Consider the following 22,119-nt stretch of genomic DNA (forward strand, 5'->3'; position numbering starts at 1 on the left):
ATAAAAGACAAATAAATAAAATATATAGTACCTTAGAAAGTGTGAGCTAAGGAGAAAAAATGACAACATATGAAATGTGGGCAGTGGGGGAAGCTTTGAAATTTTAAATTGTATGGTCAAGGAAAAGGTGATTTTTGAGTGAAGCCCTGAAGAGGTCAGTGAGTGAAGCATACAGAGATCTGGGAAAACACATTTCAGGCAGAGAGAACAGCAAGCAAAGACCCTGTTAATAATGGCATTAACAGACATTGTTGTTAAACCCCTGGAAACAGGAATTTTCCAGCTGAAATATATTAACTGGAAAAGTCTGGCTTATTACATATAATATATATATAGTAAGGCTGGCATTAACAGACACTGTTGTTAACTTCTGAAGTATATATATATGAGTGTATAGGTATATATCAAGATATATATCATATATGATATGATATGATATGATATGATATGATATGATAGGCTGGCATCAACAGACACTATTGTTGAACCCCTGGAAGCAGGACTTTTCAAGCTGTAAGAACATAAGCCATATTAAACAAAGCTCTAGCCAGCCCTTAGAGGATAAGACTACCAGTCTTAAACTCTTCTGTGCCCTTGGCCATATTGCAGGTGACACAACTCCTTAGACCACCAACCCTAGGGAAGCCCAGTTTGCCACAGCAGAAACAACAGTGGTCCTAACCACTTAGGGCAAATTATCAATGAGGCTGTTAACAAGTACTCTCATCATGAGCTCCTGCCAGAAATTATAGTCAGGATACTTCGTTAGATGCAAGATAAATTGGCGATGGGAATCTTGCCAATTATGAGGTTCAGTTTCCAGCTAGTCTGGAGTTGCCCCAGAGAGGCTCGATCTGATTGGTTAGGCAGGTTACATCACCCAGCCAATCAGTATATTCAAGAGGCAGAAAATTCAGTATTGAAGCAATTTTGTCTACCCTGGCCGCTGCAATGGCTTCTGGCAATGAAGCTTGAATGTACTATTAAAACTTCTTTTTCTTTCTCCCACAGGCCAAACTAACCTCTTACTTACCTACTTTCCTTTCTTAAGACCCAAGGTAATAACCTGAAAGCTATTGTAGGAAACAGACAGCATTAAGATTTTTATCCTTTGGGAAAAACTGCTCAAGATAACCTCTCACTCCTCTCCACTCCCCCCAACTCCAGGGCCCAGGAGCAGCTGTGCCTCTCAGCCCCTTAGATGTCCCACTGCCTTGAGGGAGGGGCTTGCATCTCACTCCACCACCATTTTTTTTTTTTCATCTCTTTTCTTCTGGAATTATAGAGCTGAACTTTGAAAGTCAGTTTCTGCCAAGACTTTTTTTTTTTTTTTTAACATCTTGTGTATGTGCTACTGCCAGACTGGCATTGACTTACCAAATAAAAGGACATTAGAAATCCGCAGAGTCAGATCAATCTTTAATGAAAAACCAACAAACATTAAAAGGCTGCCACTAAGCAGCTAGGGGTTGAAGGCAACGCTGGCTAATTGGTGCCTGTAGTGCTTTCACTCGCTGCCAAGTTCCAGAAACCTGGCTCTCAACCCAGTTCCACCAAATTAGGCCAGTTCTCTACAGGGCTTGCGTTGCTGTGCTGCTAATTAGGGTGATACAGAGCACCCCTATCCAAATGGAGTTTCTTCTAGACATAAACGCTTGCTGAAACTTGAGGATTTAAAAATGCTCCCTAAAACGCTAGCTGCCATTTTGTAACTTGCATTGATCAGTGGTGAGGAAATTACTAAATAGTTTGTTCTCACTAAATGGTGCAATATCAACTCTAAAATGATTTGGGGACTGAAAGGATGGAGAGATATTTGGAGGAAAAAAATCTATTTTACATTGGTGGAACAATATACAATGAATTTTTGAAATCTGAGTCTTTTAAAAGGCAGAAATAGAGTGATGGAAATTTTCAGGGGTTTTCTAATCAACTGGTTTTTAGAGCAGTTTTTCTCATCCCTTGCTACACATTAAAATCAACTGGGGTGGGGTATTAGTGCCGACTGCAAACCAACCATCCAGAAACTCTGGAGGTAGAGCCCAGAGATGGGTAATTTTCCTTCAAATCTCTCTAGTTCATTGTGGTGTGAAGCTGGGGTGAGAACTGCTCTTCCACAGGAATCAAGCTTATTGTTTAGGATAACTGTTTTTAAAACCGTAGACTGGAAAAAAAAAAAAAAGGTATATAGGGCTTTGAAAAACCTGATTGTTACGATCCTGTTTAGCTTCATGGCTTTGGACAGATTCCTTCATGGGGTAATTTTTATCCTCAAAATGAATTTTTCTCAGCGCTGTTGAGAAAATGAGCTGGGGCACTGTATTAGTCTGCCCAGGTTGCCATAACAAAGCACCACAGACTGCGTAGCTTAAATAACAGAAATTTGTTTTCTTATAGTTCTGGAGGCTGGAAGTCCAAGGTCAAGGTGTCAGAAGTTTCAGTTTCTTCTGGGGCCTCTCTCCTTGGCTTGTGTCTTCACATGCTCTTCCCTGTATACATCTCTGTGTCTCAATCTTCTCTTCTTGTAAGGACACCAGTCATATTGGATTAGGGTCCACTCATATAACCTTATTTTACCTTAATTATCTCATTAGACCCTATCTCCGAATACAGTCACCTTCTGAAGTAGTGGGGTTAGAATCTGAACATATGAATTTGGTGGTTGGGGTGGGGTGGGGGTTGGGGCAGACACAATTCAGCCCATAACAGGCACTTTGAAGTGAAGTAGATTTTTCTTTTTTTGGTCGGAGGGGATGAAAAATTCCTTTTTAAAACAAGTTAATTAAAAAAAAAAGACGTTTAGAATAAACTCAAAAGTTGCCTGGGCATGTGTAATATAAAGACCTTGAAACATGGCCCATCATGATAGGAAGATTGTGCCAGAGGAAGGAAGTCTCAGGATCCACTGAAACCCCAGTGCTGGGGTATTCCAGAGATGCCTTGTAAAGATGGAAAGGATCACCTACTCATTTGAATTCTTCAATTGCCTGCATTGTTCAGAATGGCCCAGACAGCCTAGGGTGGTGTAAGAGCGTGCTATAATAGACTTTCCCTTCCCAAGAGGTCTCTCCTTTCTTAGCTCTTCAAATGCTGATAAAATTTATATTTGGATAAAAGGTAAAGCAATCTATACAACGCATGAAGCCATGGTGCTCTTGAATTCTGGACTGGTTTAGTTAAAATTCTAAAAAATAATTTTTGATCTTAATAATCCATTCCCTAAATTTGTGGTTCCTGAGAAATACCACCTCAATGGGTTTTACCTTAGGCACTCAGTGTAGCTTTTAAAAAATTGAATATTTCTAGAGAACAGAAGATGAGGAAGAATGCAGAAGCAAAACAGAGAGGTACATGTGGTGTGTGATGTCTCTGCATGTGTGTGTGTGTGTGTGTGTGTGTGTGTGTGTGTGTGTGTGTGTGTGTGTGTGTGTGTGTGGGGTGTGTGAGGGGTGCACAGATAAGGGAACATAAAACCCAGAAAAGCCAAATGTAAACCTTGGCACCATCATGGAGGAGACCATCCACTAGGGTGTGGAGTTAGAATACCTGCCCCTAGACAGGTGATATTCTGATTCTGAGTCCCTGTTTGAATGAATCTCCCAATCTCTTGACTTTACCTACAACAAGAGCAAAGATAATCACCATTTTGTGCAAATTCTATGCTCCAAATCAATCAGGGTGCCATTTCTTCAGCAAATTGTTTCTGAGAACCTATCCTGCACATAGCACTCTCCAGAGAGCCAGGACCAACACAAAAAGGTACAAGATACTTACACTACTGTCAATGAGCTCATAGTTTAGTTGAGCAGACAATGCATACAGAAGTTCAAAGATAAACAACACCATGAAACTTACGGAGTAATGCAAAGGCTATCATAGGGTGATGATTTATAAATGTACCTGTAGTGCTATAAAGGAAAAAAAATCCAATCCTTTAAAAACTAAAGGCTGCAGTAAGAGATGTGAATTCAGAGCTATCCTGGTAGGCTGGACTCAGAGTAAGGAAAATAGAAGAAACTTTGAGAATACAAGAGTAGGGATAAAGTGGAGTAGCCATTTTTGTTTGTTTTTTACTGGTTTGTGTTAGATTGCATGGATCAGAACTGGATTCAGGAGAAAATCACTGAACACATTTATAATAAAATGCAAGTCAAATTTCAGTCAATCTCTCAGCTTCTAACAGGTCTTTCTTTCAGCCCCATCCCTACTCCAAACAAATAGGCAAACAAACATATGACTTAATGACCAGCTCACACTACGATCACTGTCAGTAGGAAACTAGATCTTGGCTAAGGGCACGGTCATTTAAAAGAGGCCAGTTTGGTCCTCAATATAAACTGGTCACTACAGAACATGTGAGACCTGACCCTCCTTCAGGAAGCTGCCCAATGTGGCTAAAATTGGCCTCCTGAATTAGACATCACTAAGGAGTGAAAACACACCATGGGTTGAGGGCTTGTCAAAAGTCTTTTCTTTCTCTAAAAGGAAATGAGGCCAAAATCAGCAAGCAGAGTGGACTTAAGTTTATAAAAGCTATCTAGATTCACCTCAGGAATGTGAAAGAAACTCAGGTCTTTCTTAAGCAATATCTTTCTATCCAATATGCTTTTAAAAAAAAAAAAGGTGCTGTTGTGTTTGGGTTACCATCCCTTTTCTGTTTTTGTTTTTATTTTTTTAATTCTGTTACTTTAAAATAAAAACCTAGTCTGTGGAATATCACAGGAGACGACTGTTTTAAACAAGGCAGCCTTTTTTCTCGACCCTCTGTCCCAGCCTCCACACAGGGGCATGGGACTGACCTGCTCTTTGGACCTCAGAAGTGTGAGCACACGGCCCTTTATCACTCGGAGAGCAGGGTGTTCCTCCATCCAGCTGGCTAGGCCAGCAAACCATTATGCAATCTGTTCCACCCACATGGACCCCATGCAATTGCTACACTGTCTTTTCCTTTTATTAGGAGGGAAAAGCTACCCTTCTAAATGTAAGTCCACTAGTGTAAGGAAGCAGAAACAGTTGCATGGGTTTTGGCTAGTGGCTAACTAGACTTCCTTGTTCCCACTTCTACTGGAAACACATCCAGTTAGAAGCCGTATCCAGGCTCCTAATCTCTCCCTTCTAGAACCTCCACCTTCACCTAACTCTTACACCTCCCTGGCAATAAAACCATCACGATAAAACTGCGTCATGCCACTTTCTTGATGGCATTTTCTTTCTGGCTCTCCGATCAGGAAGACCAAAGGGGAGTGAACACAGATGAATCCATGGACCGGCTGGACAACTCCACTGTGTAGATTTGGCGGTGTCTGTGCACGTGCCCAGGGATCCTGGCAGGGTGATCACAGGCCTGGGGTAATGAGGTTACTGTTACTCTACTCCAGCCCACTTCTACTCTGTGGGAACACTGACCCAATATTCTCTTAGGAATTTTCAAGGGAAGCTCAAATGGGAGCTTAATGGGAGATGTTTTGATTTTCCAAAGTTGGTTCAACTTTTTAAAACCTTGTGTAAGCCAAACAAAATATATCTGAGGGCAATGTTCAGACTTCAGGCTGCCAATGTGAGACTTCTACCATCTTGGATGGGACTAGTACCTCTTGTTTACATAGGAATTGACAGTTAATGGGAACATGTGGAGCATTCAGTATGAAGGCCTACCCAGTTGCCTTCATAATTCAAAAATTCAACACAGAGGTGTGGGTACTGCTGTTAGCTACATGGACTGGTGTTAGCTAGCTTGGCTTTGCATTTTGTGTTTATACAAGAGACAGCATGGTCTCCACACGTTGGGCTCACAGATGGTGACTGTCTGCTCTGCGTGGATGGAGAGGAGGAAATATAGCAGGGTATGAATCTCCACTTCTTCTCTTCCTCTGCTGGCAAAACATGGATGGGCTTAGTTAAAGAGGTACCAGGCTAGACTGAGCAGCCTAGACTTCCCTGATTGGGTGGACTGGGGGAAAGGCTGTGGGGTGAGCCATATGGATAAACTCTCATACAACCAAGACATCAGCAGGGATGATATATTACATGGGAATTGTAGAAAATTGCTGGTCAGTTTGGGTGTCTTCTCCCTGCCTTGCTAGACACTGTCTCTCATCTCCTGCCCCTTTTCAAGCCTCCTACTTACACACCACATACATACATGCTGCTCTCTGACTGCCCGATACTACTACCTCCACTCACATACCAACACATTGGTACTTGCATCAAAATTTCCACTGCCTTCTGTCCAAGTTTCCACTGCCCAACTCAAGTTTGCTCTAATTATCTAATTCTAGGAGAGGGAAGCTAGAAGTCACTTCAACCTCTAGAGTAACACTATCTAGTAGAAATATTATGCGAGCCACAAATGCAAGTCACAAATGTAACTTTAAATTTTCAACTAGCCACATTTTAACATGTTAAAAGAAATAGGCAAAAAAACTAATAACATTTTATTTAATTCAATATACCCAAATATCATTTCTACACGTAATCGACATTTTAAAAAATTGTTAATGAAATATTTCATTTTTTAATACTCAGCCTTTGAAATCTGGTGTGCATTTTACACTTAGAGCACAACTCAATTTGCACACATTTCAAGAGTTCAAAAGTCATATGAGGGTAGTGACTACTGTTAAGATAGCACATCTCTAGAATATAAAGAAAAAAATTTCCCTAATTTAGTGATCAAATTTTCATCTCCAAATTTTTGTTAATGAGACAATCCAATTGCCTAAAATATCCCATACTGACATATCTGAATAAAATTAAAAATGTTTTTGACAAATTAAAATGGTTCACTGAATCTTACAAAGTGAATGTCAACCAGGCTACATGTAAAATTCTATATTCAGGCTTGTAAAAGTCAAACATATAAATATAGGAGGAGGAGACTGGCTTGGCAATTCATGTAAGAAAAGAAAAACTCCTTTTAAAGTTAGCCACAATCTCCTAAAAGCTGTACTGTCATAGGATTTTTTAAATGTTGATACAGTCAACATAGTAACCCAGAATACAGGAAATAATTGGTCAGATCTAGTGCTGAATTAAGGAGCATGTCAGCCATGCTGGTGTCCAGGGCTCCAAACTATAAGATGCTCAGTATCATAGGATGTGTAAGAAGATGGAGAAAATGTCATTTCCTAGATTTCTTGGTTGAACTTGATACTTTCTGATAAGCTCACTGGCATTAGAGATGAGTTCTCTGAAGACACGTCCGAGTTATAGCTGAGGGTTACTAATGGGTTTTCAAGGAGATGGGTTCTGTTATCTTTAAAACTGGTGTTTGCTGGGTAGGGTGCTTGTGATTGGGCAAAACCTGAACTGGTCAGGACAATAAAGAGGTCCAGGATTTCTGCTGGCCAACCCTCCTAGCCCCACTCCAAATAATAGACGCGTATTTGGGGCATGTCCATTTGAAAGGGCATAAAATTATTAACTTGCCTAGGGCACCTGTGATGTCCTCTTAAGGCCATGTCTAGAGAAGCGTGCTGAAGTTTAAGTATAGCATTGTAAGATGGACTTTTACAAACTAGAGTTTCTGATGAGTAGTAGAGAAGGTTGACATGGGTGATGAGCAGTTGGTCAGTTACCTCATGCGAGAGTTTGAAGAATTAAAGACGTTTGACATAAGAGAAGACTAAAGAATAGCCAAAGGATTTTTATATAAAAGATGGAGTAGATTTGTCTTATTCTCTCATTCTCTGGATACCAATTGGGTGTCCAACAATTCAGTCCAATTTTCATACTAACTACCAGGAGTTAGATTCTCCTACAAGTTAAAGGATTTCAGTTCCCACAAAACATTCCTCACTCACTTCAGACACCAATATCAGACCCGCATTTCTGACTTGGTTGAAAATTCAGAAGTTCCCACACCTACCCAGCCTCAGACTCCATAATTTGCTAGAATGATTCACAGAACCCAGGGAAATGCTATACGTACTATAACAACTTATTATAAAGGACACAGTTGAATAGCTGGATGAAGAGGTACATAGGGTGATGTCTGAAATTGTCCTGAGTGCAGAAGCCTCTGTCTCTGTGGAGTTGGGTTGCCCCAGCCTCCCAGCACATGGATGTGCTTATCTACTTGGTATCTCCCCAACCCCTGTCATTTATGGGTGTTTATAGAGGTTTCATTACTTGGCATGATTAATTAATCATTGGCCTTTGGTGACTGAACTCAATCTCCATCCACTCTCCCTTCCTCAGAGGCCAGGGTGGTAGAGCCGAAAGTCCAACCCTCTAATGTTGGCTTGGTTTTTGACTGACCCCCATCCTGAAGCTATCCAGAGGTCCCACCTTAAGTCACCTGATTAGCATAAACTCAGGTGTGACAGAAGGGGCTCATTATGAATAACAAAAGACACTCCTATCAATCAGGAAATTCCAGGAGTTTCTGGAGCTCTGTACCTGGGTACCAGGTCAAAAGGCCAAATATATTTCTTTTTTTGAGGGGTGTTGGTGGGGGAGGTAATTAGGTTTATTCATCTATTTATTTAATGGAGGTACTGGAGCTTGAACCCAGGACCTCATACATGCTAGGCATGCACTCTACCACTGAGCTATACCCTCCCACAACAAATATATTTCTTATTGTACCATGCTGTCATGGTTAATTTTATGTGTCCATCTGACTGGGCTATGGGATGCTCAGGTTGCTGGTAAAATATTATTTCTGGGTGTGTCTATGAGGATGTTTCTAGAAGAGAATTATTTGAATCAGTAGACTGAGTAAAGAAGATCCACCCTCACCATTGTGGGCTGGCATTATCCAATCCATCAAGGACCCAAACAGAATAAAAAGGTGGAGGAATGGAGAATTCTCACTCTATCTTCTTGATCAGGGAAGTCCATCCTCTCTGGCCCTCAGATATCAGAGCTCCTGTTCTTGAGGCTTTAGACTCTGGGACTTACACCAGCAGACTCCTGGTTCTCAGACCTTTGGACATGGACTGAATTAAACCACTGGCTTTCCTGGTTTTCCAATTTGCAGAAGGTAGATGGGGGTACTTCTCAGCCTCCAAAATTGTACGAGGTAGTTCCTATAATAAATCTTCTCTTACATATATATCTATATATATCCTATTGTTTCAGTTTATAGAAAAGCTTGACTAATATGCACACTTACATTATCCCCAGCATAAATTACTTGATGGAAATTACAAGGAGGCAAGTTTTAATTAAGCATCAGAAACGATTTCCTCAAAATTAGAATCCCATTAGTTGAAAATTGGTTTTGTCCCTTGGGTAGTGAGACAATGAGCTCCCTCATCTCCAGATATACACAGAGGAGAGGCTAAATTTGTCAGGGTTGTAGAGATTCTCACTTTTTTTTTTTAATAGTTTAAGCCTCAAAACTTGGAGATCTCTTTACCAACCATAATATTCTCAACTATTAAAGGAAAAAAATCACAGAGTTAGGATTTACATTTTAAAAAAGCAATTCTTTTAAAATGTCAAAGTAGATACAGATCACATGGCGAAATTTCAGGTTTTTCAGGCCCTTGCCAAATATCAAAATGACAGCAGGGGTTGTGTTCAACCACAAGCAGGTTGAGGAGAAAAACACATAGAGTCAGCATTTCAGTCCCACATCACTGCTATTGCTTCACCAACACAGTCCCCACCCCCAACTCTGTAAACTCCTGCAGATTCCTCTCCAACAAGCAGAGAGTTAGGTCTGGGGGAAATGTGAGGGATGAGCCAGGAACATCTAACTAATAAGAAGGATTGTAGAGAATCTTCAAGGAAACGCAAACTTATTGGTCAGTGCTTTCTTCTGTCTTCAGAAAAACCCCTTAAGCTAATTTGGTCAGAAGGTATACTAGTTGCTGTTTGTTTAGCCAAAGATTCCTCTCCAAAAATGCACGTAACTATGAACAAATCAAAATTCAGGTTATCTTTGTTAAAAGATAAACAGGCGTATTAAAATTTTAAGAGTTTTTTTGAGCAAACATCTACTGAAATCGACAATGCCAAAGAACAAGTGTCCTGAGCACTCCATGATAACAAGGTAGGGGGCAAGACTTCTATCGAGAAAAGGTGGAAGCAAAGGGAGGAATTTGTTTGATTGGCTGTAGCTTAACTGTGTGTCTTCTGTGGAAAAGCCTAGTTGGCTGTTTGTAGTTGGATAACTTGTGGCATTTGCAGGGTCAGGTTCTGGTTTGCTTACACAGGCTGCTAAGGTATTAAAACCACCTCTGTCTAATGGCCTTCTTCTCTTATTAACACTTTCTACTTTTGTGGTCAAATACCTTTGATTATTGGACCCACAAGCTGCTCCAGGGTATCACTGACCCTTAATCAGCTCTATTTTCAGAGTACAGAAGTAGTGATGACAAGAGTATTACCATCATGTGCTTCTAGCACAGAAAGTACACAATAGTAAGTACTTAATACGTCAGCTTAGAAGAATGACTTACTGATGAAACAAAAGACCACTGTATTTCCAAACCCAGTGGTCACTTCTCTGACCTCCTCTCACTCAGCCTCTCAGCAGCATTGGATCTAGCTTACCACCCTCTATTTCTTGGGTTTGTTCCCTAGGCTTCCTTAAGAAAGAGGTGTGGACCCCTTGAGGTAGGTGTACCATTATTCCAAGTGTTCACTACTTATCCCTGTGAGAGAACTCTATCTCCTCGCCCTAGTTACAACAAGCTTGACCATGGAAAGTAAGTGAAACGACAGAGGCTCCATCCTTCCATATGTTTAATGTGTGGGGAAAAAGGAGTTCCTAATATCACCTCCTCTGTCTACAGCTGATATCTGAAATGAATTTTCAGAATTTCTCCCTTTTTTCTTAGACTTGATTTACATTAAGTTGCAAATCTTCTTGGGTGAAGAAAACCCTTAAAGAAGGGAATTAACAATTACTCATACCTAACGTCTGACAAGTTCTGTATTAGAAACTTTACATGTGTTATCCTATTTCTTGTTCATGATCCTATCATTATTCCCATTTTACAGATGGGAAAATGAAAGCTCAGAGTTTAGGTAAACTTAACTCTTACTGACAGTCAAACAGATAGGAATTGGTTACTGGGATTAGAACTGAGTCTGCATGTGTCCTAAACCACAGTTCTTTCTACACTGCAATGCTGGCTCCCTGCTGTGTCATATATATCAGGGTTAGAACAAAGATTGTAGTAGAGAAGAGGGCAAGTAGAGGGCAAGAGGTGAGCAGATGCCTCATGGATGAATCCTGTGGACCCTGGTCATATTGATGTAGAATTCTAGCAGATTAGAACTAGAAAGAACCTAAGATATCATGTGGCCCAACCAATCAACTTCACATGTAATGAGAGGAGGCTCAGAGAAGGGAAGTAATCCTTCCCAATACAGAAGGATAATTATTTCGGTATTTTACTAGTAAGATTTTGCTAGATTATACTATGATTACAAACAACCCTAGGCTCTAAATCTTGGTACATTACAATAACATTTAGTAAGAGAAAGTTTCACACAAGCATGAGGAGAAACATGAGTGTGAATTGGTAGATTACAATAACAAAGAATTGTTTCTCACATGTGTTATGCATCAGCTGTGGGTTAGCTCCAGACTATGGCTCTGCACAAGCTGCAAGTTGGTTGTAGGTCTGTCCCATGAGAATCAAGGTTGAATGTTCTAGAGGCGTTACTTGTTTTATCACGCTTTATTTTATTGTACTTCACAGATACTGTACTTTTATAAATTGAACTTGCATCAAGGAAATCTATCAGTGCCATTTTCCAATAGCATTTTCTCATTTTGTGTCTCTATGTCATATTTTGGTAATTGTTTCAATATTTCAACCCTCTGCCAGTGAAAAGATTATGACTTGCGGAAGGTTCAGATGATGGTTAGCATTTTTCAGCAATAAGGTATTTTTAATTAAGGTATACACATTTTTTAAGATACAGTGCTATCATACACTAACAGACTACAGTATAGTGTAAACATAACTTTTATAGACACTGGGAAATCCAAAAATTCATGTGACTTGTTTTACTGCAATATTCAGTTTATCTGTGAGATATGCCTATATATGGAATATACTATTCCCAAGACAAAGGGAAAAAGTAAGGGGTGCTAGTGGGAACAATGCTCAGACATGTCATGTCTGCTCATCTCCCACTGGCCAAAGCTAAGCCTGACATTACTGGAGGCAGGGAACATATATTTTTCACAAGGGAGCATGACAAGTCACATAGCAGTGGGCAGGGTGTCTAACCCTCTTATAGAAAGAGAGAGTAAATAATTGGGAACAACATTGAAACAATAGTGTTTCATTCACACTAAATTTTGCTGTTCCCAAGAAGATGGTAGCCCACTCATTGCATTCAGTTGCCTCAAGAAGGGCTTGTGTTGCCCAGGTCAAATGTAGCTTGCTGGTTTTGATTTTGGAAAGCTGAAGCTATTAAGATGTCTCGGGGGTAGGGGGGGCGGGTGGTGAGGAGAGAGGTGAATGAGCAGAAGGGAAGAAGGTATGAGAGCTAAGGAGAGAGATTTTATTCTTCAAGACTGAAAAAGGAACAGGATTTTGGGGGAGGAGAGATGACTACCTGGTCTCCAGAGTTGTGAGAATCAGTTGAAACCTGCTACATCGTGGAGGGATGGCAAGACCCAAGGGCTCGTGGTTCTTAGGTGTTCTTGGGGAGGCCAGGGTACCAGCCTCGATGAGAAGCCCAGTGTGGTACAAGCTTGGTTCTCCATGTGCTCAGGAACAAAAGTCCTCTCCAAAGGTTTTTAATGATGTAAGACCCCAAGGATCTTCACAACAGCCATGGATGTGGGGCAGAGGGGGAACCATGGTAACATTAAAGTTACTTACTAACCCACTGGGATGGGGAGAAGAATACATTTGATTTAAAGACACAAAATAAGTGAGACATTTCTTCCATCTTATATTGTGGAAAAAAATTCATTCATCAAGATCTCACAATTAGGAAGGGACACAAAAATTCTTTATACTTTCATTCAAACAAATGTGCATCCTTTTCAATCCTAGGCCCTTCATATTAGTTTCCTAGAGTTGCCATAACAAAGTACCACAAACCATGTGGTTTAGACAACAGAAATTTATTGTCTCATAGTTCTGAAGGCTACAAGTCCAGAGTCAAGGCAGAGCCATGCTCCCTCTGAAGGCTCTAGGGAAGGATCTATTTCCAGCCTCTCCTAGCTGCTGGTAAATCCTTGGCTGTGGCAGCATAACTCCAGTCTTCACATGGCCTTCTCCCTGTATGCGGATCGCTGTCCAAACTTCCCCTTTATATAAGGACACCAGTCAGATTGGATTAGGGGCCCACTCTACTCTAGGATGACTTCATCTTAACTAATTACATCTGCAGTGACCCTACTTCCAAATAAGGTGACATTCACGTGGGTTAAGACTTCAACATATGAATTCGAGAGGAACACGATTCAACCTATAATACCCTCTGAGCAGCACCGGGATGTAATAAGACACTCATGCTCTGACCTCACGGGGTCAATCATCTAGGGGAGGACAGACACTGAGCCCGTGAGTGTGAGTGTGAGTGTGAGGAAGATTCCAGGTCTATTCATTTCAGCTTTCTGCCTCTTGGCCACTGGGGGCTAGTCTTCCAATTAGATGAATATCAGCAACACTCTTGGGAGTCTCTGTTGATATATTATGTGTATTCTCAAGTGAGTTGTTAGAGGAGAAATAAAGACTTGCCATATTTTTGGCTGTCCAGCCATCATGGAAAGCTGCGAGGATATGGGGTTACAACCCAAATACAGCCACGATTCACTCTTGCCTAAGATTTTGAGTCTGGAGCAACGAATCCCAGGAGCAGCAACAATTGAGAACTCATCCTGGTGGCAGCACTGGCAGCATTCAGGGTCCAGTGGCACCCACACAAGCAGCAGTCCTACCTTGTGCCAACCACCCAGCCTCCCCTGGTACTTGTCGTATTCCCTATCCTTGCTGTTAATTCTGTGAGCTACCCCATATTCTACCGATAAGTTGTTTCTGCCTGCAATAACAGAAGTTTGTTGTTTGAAAGTGCTGAAGGGGCATGAACAATTACAGATACACAGGTAAACAGAGCCAACTTTATCCAGCTTAAGAAGAGACAAATCTTACTGTGAGATTTCTCAGCTGCAGAAGCCGGCCTGCGTGATCCATCTCCCCTTGCCTCTCCAAGGAATTGGCATCCTCACACATTCTAAATTGCTTATCCTTTCACTCCGCTGAGCTGTTCTTTAGAAGACCTGTAATGAAAGAGGAACAGTTTTGATGAAGAAATGGAAAAGATATAAGTGGTATTTAAGATAGTGGCAAATAGTAAGAGCTCAGTGTAAAGGCCAAAGGCAAACCATCTTCTCATTATAGACTGAATCCTCTCAATCAGGAGTTTTTTTGAGTTTGTTGATGTCATGCTCCTTTAGTTCGTTTACCACAGCAGCATCTCAGAACGTAGCTGAGTCAGGTCCAATTAGCCAAGGTCACATGGAGCAGTTTGGAAGGGGCAAAAACCAGCCTAGATCTGGCCCCTGGGGGGTGGAGGGGAAGTAGCTGCAGGCAGGGGAAACAGCCCAGGTGTGGTAGAGAGAACATGGCGAGCAGCGTGCTTGGGGAGGGGGCTGCCTGTGGTTGACATGAAGCATGGGATCTCTTCCCCAGTCTTGGGGGCTTCCTGACTCCTCATGGACAGCCATTAGATAAGCAAAGCAGCAGGAAGCAAGACTCCAACCTTGGACGGAGAAGAAGGTGGAGGTGATGACTTCAGAATCCAGATTATAAAGAGACTACAGAACCCTTGGGTTTACATGCTAGTGATATGGATAAAGAGAAAACAGGGCAAATGTCAGTCATCAGACTTGGGACAAAGGAAGGCAGGGACACCAGAAGAAATAGATTTGATGTAAGTACTAGAACCTTCCATCTCTGTTGTGTACAGTCAGGGTCATTGCCAAAGGAAGGACAACAGCAGGGCCAGGCTCACAAATGGAGGCCATATGCGCTGATAGATAAAGGATGCTACAAAGACTGAACGACCACGTGTAATGCATCTTGCCGCACTCAGTCTTTCCTGCCAAATTTGATAGAAGCAGAAATCCAGGAGAATCTGACAGAAGGAGCTGGTCTATGTCCCATCTAAAGACCGAGAAGAAAAGCAGAGGCACTCCAAAAGAGCCATTTTCTTTTATTTGTTTTAGGAAAACAGATTCCAAAACTTCCCTCTGTTGCTCTTCTACTGTTTATTTTCTACTCTCATTTTGCATCTGACTCAAAGCTCTCAACTTTGATTAAAATTCGGTCAATGACTTGGGTCATTAGTACGGTCACAGAAATTTCTTATTTGCTTCAAGTTTGAAATTATTCCATCTATCAAATGTAGAGTGTATGTATTGTGTTCTAGGTTTAAATATAGTCCAGTTTTGGGGAGACTTACAGTGTAATTTGTAGTTGCCTATTCTCAAGATAAATCAATCCCCATTCTTATAAACTTGTTCAGCAACTTAGAAAGGAGAGGAAATTGGAACAGAAAAATGGAAGGATAAGGGGAAAAGACAAGAAAGGTAAAAAGGCAGGCAGTGATGAGTCCCATCATTCCTGCTTCTGAGACTAGCTGTCTCCCAGCACAGAAGACCAGGGCTGCCACAGCAGGACACCTACTGGTCCATAGATTTGTTTCACATCACTCTGAGACACACAAAGAAAGTCAGTGTGATTTACTCCCTGACTGACTGACAGACACAGGGTGGTATGTGTGTAATAAACTATTAGCCATATGACAATTTTTTTAAATTAAAGAATAGTCGATTTACAATGTTGTGTTAGTCTCTGGTATACTGCATGGTAATTCAGTTATTCACACATACACACACACATATATTCTTTTTCATTATAGGTTATTACAAGATATTGAATATAGTTCCCTGTGCTATAGCCATATAACTTTTGCCTCACTTGATGACAAGAAGAACAAAGATACACATACACACACAAACACACATACAACTCCTTCCCCCAACTCTCCACATACACATAAGGTATAGAAAGTTTTATAAACATGAAATCAAAGGCAAAAAGTTATACAGGAAATTACTTATGTACCCATCTTCTATGTATCAAAAAGCAATCTGGAACAAAAGTAAAAGGCAAGTGACCAATGACAACGTAACAGCTCTTACATACAGAGAGGATTCTAATAATTCAAGAATAAAAAGACTAACACAGTAGCTAACTTCACACAAGAGATTAGTAGAAATCCATAAAAACATAAATATTAAACATACGGAAAATATTCAATCACCCTAGTAATTTAACTAAAATTATAATTGCAACAAATGAGATTTCAACTTTCCTTTATTAAATTGACTATTATTTTATACAGATCTCAATGTTAGCAAGAGTGTGGAGATGCAGGCTTTCTCAGATACTGCTGTTGAAGAGCACACTGGCACACCCTCACTGGAGGCCCACTGTCTCAGGCAAGTCACAACCATCCAGGATCCCAATTTCCTTGTCTGTCTAATGAAGGAGAAGCCCTCCAAGGTCTATTTACACTGAACTGGTTGTGACTTATTACACCAGCTCTTAAGTTCCAAGTCAGCAGGACACTCCAGGGTGTTCCATGACCAAAATCTGACCAGTGGTTTTCATTCCTCAGAAACAGTTAAGCTAAAGGAAAGAATGTTCAAAATTATATATTTTTCTCCAACATATACTCTTATAAGACTGTTAACACTTGCAAGAATAAAGGGATGACAAACTCAATTAGCAAGATGCAAGCAAATATGAACATAAAAACCTTGAAACAATCCATCTTTCTTAGTTTAATAGTTTGCTGGGTTTTGTTCTCGTTCATGATGCTTGTGGACTTTCGTGTTTATGATTTTATGTTACAAAGATCATATGGCCATACTTTCTGCTGATAAGTTATTCCTATTTCATATGATGGGATTAAATATAAATATTTCATGCTATTCCTCAGGGAGCACTAAGATTTCCACATGTCTCTTCACTTCAAACACTCACTCATTCCTTCAATAGATATTCATAGCGCTCCCTACATTCTGGGCACTGTTCTGGGGACTGGAGACATAATTATGAGCAAAATAGAGTCTTCGTTCTCATGGAGTTTACATTCTTGTGGGATAAAACAGACTATAAACAAGAAAAGATAAACATCTAACATGACAGATGGCGAGAAGGAAAGCAGGAGAAAAATTCAGCAGGGTGAGAGGGATAAGGAACACTGCGAGGAGCAGGGAGGAGACTGCTGTAATTTACAGGACGGTCAAAGAGAATCTCCCAAATAAGCAGGTATTTGAGCCAGGGTTCAGAAGAAAGGGATAAATAAGACATCCACTTATCCAGGGGAAGAACATTCCAATTAGAGGCATGAGCAAGTGCAAAGGCCCTGAGGTGGGAGATGCTTAGCATGTTCAAAGCACAGGAAGAAGGCCTGTTTAGGCAGAGCAGAGAGAGAGGGTGATACTAGTAGGTGATGATGGCTAGTAAGTAGCAGAGGGTGGATGGATCATATAAGGTTTTATAAGCAGGGTGACCATACATCTCATTTGCCTGAGACAGCCCTGTTTATGATTGTTCTGGGATAATCTGTAATAACTCCCCCTTTCACTTTAAAACTGGCCCAATTTACGGGGTACATTATATGGTCACTCTACTTATGGACCATTGTATGGGTTTTGACTTTTGCTCCAAACAAAGGAAAAAGCCATGGAAGGGTTTAAAGCAAAGAAGCAAAACATTATGATTTTCATTTAAAAGCAAAGAGACACTGGTGAAAGCAGGGAAATCAGTCTCAGAAATTCCTCTATGAGAAGATAAGGTCCAATGAATGGAGTCTCGCCTCACAAAAACGGCTGCCCAATTTTGCCCAGAGATTGGACAGAAGTCAATGCTTTGCATGTTGGGCATCAGTATTAATTAGTCATCTATTGCTATGTAACAAACTGCCACCAACTTAGCCACTTAACACAACACACGTTTATTGTTGCACAGTTTCTGTGAGTCAGAAATCGGACATGTCTTAGCTAGATCCTCTGCTCGGGGTCTCTTATGAGGTTGTAATCGAGCTGTTGGCCAGAGCTGGGTTCTCTTGTGAAAGCTCAGCTGGGGAAGGATCTGCTTCCAACCTCAGTTACATGGTTGTTGGCAGGATCCACGTCACAGGGCTGCTGGACTGAGGGCTGCTGTTCCCAGCTGGCTCTTGGCCAGAAGCCACCCTCAGTTCCCTGCCATGGTGGCCTCCCCAACCTGGCAACTTGCTTCATCAAAGCCGGCAAGAGGGAGAGTCTGCTAAGAAGAGGTAAGTCAGAAAGTTTTGTGATTTAATCAAGGACATGACATCCCCTCAGTCCTTGCTGCTGAATTCTGTTGGAGCAAACTGTACTCAGGAGGGCGTACTATACAGGTACAAGGTGTGAACGAACACCAGAAGGCAGGGATCAGTGGGGGCCATCTTAGAGGTTGCCCACCACAGGTATCTAGAAATAAGACACAACTAATACATTTTAAAATTTTGAGCTATTCTTAAATTCTTGAAAGAAAAGTTGCTTGAATCATATGTTACTCTTTTAATCAACTGCTAAATTAAATTGCTAATATTTTATTTAAGATATTTATATATATATATTTATAATGTATTTGGTATACAATTCTTTTTATTTTTAGTGGGTTTGGGATCTGGATTATGATACCCTAAAAAGTTGAATTGGTAAGTGTCCATTTTTTTTTAACACTATGACAAAATTTAATAACATGGAAATTACCAGATCCTTTGAAGTTTGAGAAGACCTTCCTATAACACCACCTGGAAGTAAATTTTTAACAAAATAGTCAACTTCTGATTGTTGGTATATTTAAGTTTTGTTACCTTGTCAGCTTTGATATTTTAAACTTTCCTTAAAAGAATTCATTTTTTCTAGATTGTCAGTATAAACTGTAGTTATGTTTTCCTTTCTCACTCTTAATTGTATGCATATATCTTCTGAAGTGTTTTCTTGGCCAGATTTACCAGCAATAATCTCTCTTGGTATTTTTTTTTAAACCCAGCTATCAATTTTAAACTTTCTCTTTTCTAATTATTTATTAATTATTTTTCCAACTTTACTTTGGCTATTTTTAAATAACTTCTGGAGTTAAATTTTAGTTAATTTTCCATATTTCTTGTTTGATTACAAGATAATTTAAGGCTATGAATTCTTCTCTGAGTCTAGTTTTAGGTGTATCAGTACCTACAGGTTCTGATGTGTGTCATTTCCATTTTTATTACCTCTAAGTAGTCTGGATTTTGGATTTGACTTCCTCATCTATTCAAGAGGTATGATAAAAAGTAGCTTTGCTATAACTTTTAAGTTGTTAGACTATTTTTGTAATCTTTTAATAATTTCCAGTTTATTATATTACACTCCAATAATATGTCTTGTAATAGTACTAATTTTTGCATTTTATTGAGAGTCTCTTTGTGGCTTAGTACATGATCGACTTTTGCAAATATTCATTAAGGATTTGAAAAAACTCTACAAAGAACAAAATATTTTATGTCTACAATTAAGTTTACTACATAATCAAAACATTTATGAGCTTATATACTCTTAAACTATTCAATCTATTGACTACTAAAAGAGTAATACTAAAATCTACCACTAATATTGAGATCTATTAAATTCTCATAAGCCTTCTAATAGTTTTACTGCCTTATGTACATTTTTGCTATGTTAGTGCGTAAAGTTTTATAACTATAGGTTTCGTATATTGCATTTTTATCATTTTTAATATCATTCTTGTCCCATTTAGATCCTTTTGTTTTTAATTTTACTTTGTGTGATAATCTTGCCACCCTGTTTTGTTTTTATTATGCTTTCCTAGTATATCTTTTTCCATCCTTTTATTTTAAACCTTACAGTGATTTTTAAAAAATTTTGAGGGGCAATCTTGTAACAGATATGCAGCTAAACTGTTTTTGAAACAATCTTTGTTTTGGCAGTGACTTTAACCCATTAATTACTATTTTTACTTACTTGAGCTGTTAGAAATACAGTACAAATATCTTGGACATATGAGGTGGTGGTCCCATATATTCTATCAACAATTTTTCTCACTCTTTCCTATTTTAGCCAGAGCTGATCATGAAGAAAATGATCAACTCTACACTGAATAAATATAGGTCCTTGGAGAATTTGAGGGTAACCAAATGTGGTGTTAACTGCCTCAAATGTGATCTATTGTTGGCATCCTATGCTTAAATAAAGTAGAGGCACAGAGTAGAGGTCTGTGGGCTGTGTTCTGCATTGCAAAAACTACAGTGACAATATTTCCATGCATCTCAGCTCCTCTGCAGTGATGACCAATGTGCCTACATTGTTCTATGGCCTGTCTTAAAAGGCCCAGACCAACGGCTTTCATGTATTAGAGTACAGAGAAATACTGAAAAGCTGTGTTTGTTATTTCTGTCTTTAACAGGGGGATGGCATTCTTGCTCAGGATAATCTCAATAAATCTCCAGGTCTCCAGAGAACCTTCTCACTCTTCATCATCCCAACTTCTTCAGAAATTGGACAGAAGTCAATGCTTTGCATGTTGAGAGTTCTGATGGTTTTGTATTCCATTAATACAAAAATTAAACTAGATGAAAAACATGGTGAAAAATTAAACTAGATGAAAAAAACAAAGTGATTGTATTGAAAGAAAATAGATGGATTAGGTAACACTCCTCTTTTCTTCTTTTAGTCTGTTTGAAACATTCTAAGTAAAATCAGAGAAAGAAAAGATAATATATTTTTATTCCACTCCCAACACTCCTCCTATAACAGTTACTTGAAAAAAATTCTCTAATAAATGTGGAATCCTACATAAGAAATAAGACAGCCTTGTGATAAAATAAAAGGTAAAATTTGTATTACTGTAGAAAGTTACTAAGGGCAATGATACGAGAAGGAAAGGTGAGGATTTTTTAAAATGACATTTTCAAGTTCATGTGTAATTTCTCACTTGTGTAACTAAGGCCAGGCATTTAAGGAGGTAAGATGTTAAACTAGTCTGTATATATTCTAGGATTGAGCAGGTAAGTAAGTATACATGGACTTTCTCATTGTCAGAGAAAGCAGTTACAAATGAGAAAGGAGGAAGATAAGAATGAGCCCTATGGGTCTGGATTGGAATTGGAGATAGTAGGTACTTATGGTTTGTAATGTGCATACAGATGATAGAAACAGAAACAGATGTATCTATAATACATGTATGTCTTGGCTTTGCCCACTGAGAGGCCTAGAAGTAATGACACTCCAATAGCAATGAAAACAACCAGCTCTAAGATCCTAGACTCTAAACACCATCCTCCAAGAAACAGAAGAAATGGCTGATTCCAGGGTTGGAGCAAAGAAAGAACAAGATGAGCCTGGAACATCTTGATATGTCAGAAAGTAACAAAGTGTCCAAGTAAGAAAGTCTTGGCCCAGGAGCCAAGACATGTCAAAAAGGACAGAAGAACCTCTGTGAAAGGGCTCCCAATGGCCAAACTTCGGAATAATTTGAGTAAGAAAATAAATAACAATAGTAATGGATTGTATGACTCATAGAAGAAAAATAAGAATCCATCAGCCCTTACTAATACAAATAAATAATTTTAAAATAAGTAGAGAGAAAAGGAAGCTCTTCTTTACTGTATGATTTCAACTGAAAGTATGATGAGAAACAGGATATTTAGTCTCAAAGTATCTTCTCATAAGATACTTAGTATTTACAAAGGGAAAAAAATAACTTCATAAAATGAATGAAATTTTGCCATTTGCAACAGCATGGGTGGATCTGGAGAGTATTATACTAAGTGAAATAAGTCAGACAGAGAAAGACAAATATTGTGTGGTTTCACTTATATGTGGAATCTAAAAAATAAAGCAAACTAGTGAATATAACAAAAAAGAAACACTCTCACAGATACAGAGAACAAACTAGTGGTTACTAGTGGGGAGAGAGAAAAGACAAAGAAAGATGGAGAGAAAACTAAAGGAAACTAAGAGACAGGGAAATCAAATACCAGGGGAGATCCTTGATTGGATCCTAGACTAGGAAAAGAACATTAATGGGACAATTGGCAAAGTCTGAATGTCTGAAGATTAGATCACAGGACTGCATCAAGGTTAATCTCCTG

General features: G+C 39.5%; 1 long non-coding RNA gene across 1 annotated transcript in view; it reads right to left on the reverse strand.

The window, feature by feature from the left end:
* Positions 1–22,119, reverse strand: part of LOC135318905 (uncharacterized) — an 80,412-nt gene that overhangs the window by 19,375 nt on the left and 38,918 nt on the right. The window contains exon 2 of the long non-coding RNA XR_010377337.1: positions 14,079–14,206. This is a non-coding gene — a long non-coding RNA (uncharacterized LOC135318905). The remainder of the gene's footprint in view (positions 1–14,078; positions 14,207–22,119) is intronic.

Source organism: Camelus dromedarius, chromosome 22 (assembly GCF_036321535.1).
Source record: "Camelus dromedarius isolate mCamDro1 chromosome 22, mCamDro1.pat, whole genome shotgun sequence".
Taxonomy (NCBI): domain Eukaryota; kingdom Metazoa; phylum Chordata; class Mammalia; order Artiodactyla; family Camelidae; genus Camelus; species Camelus dromedarius.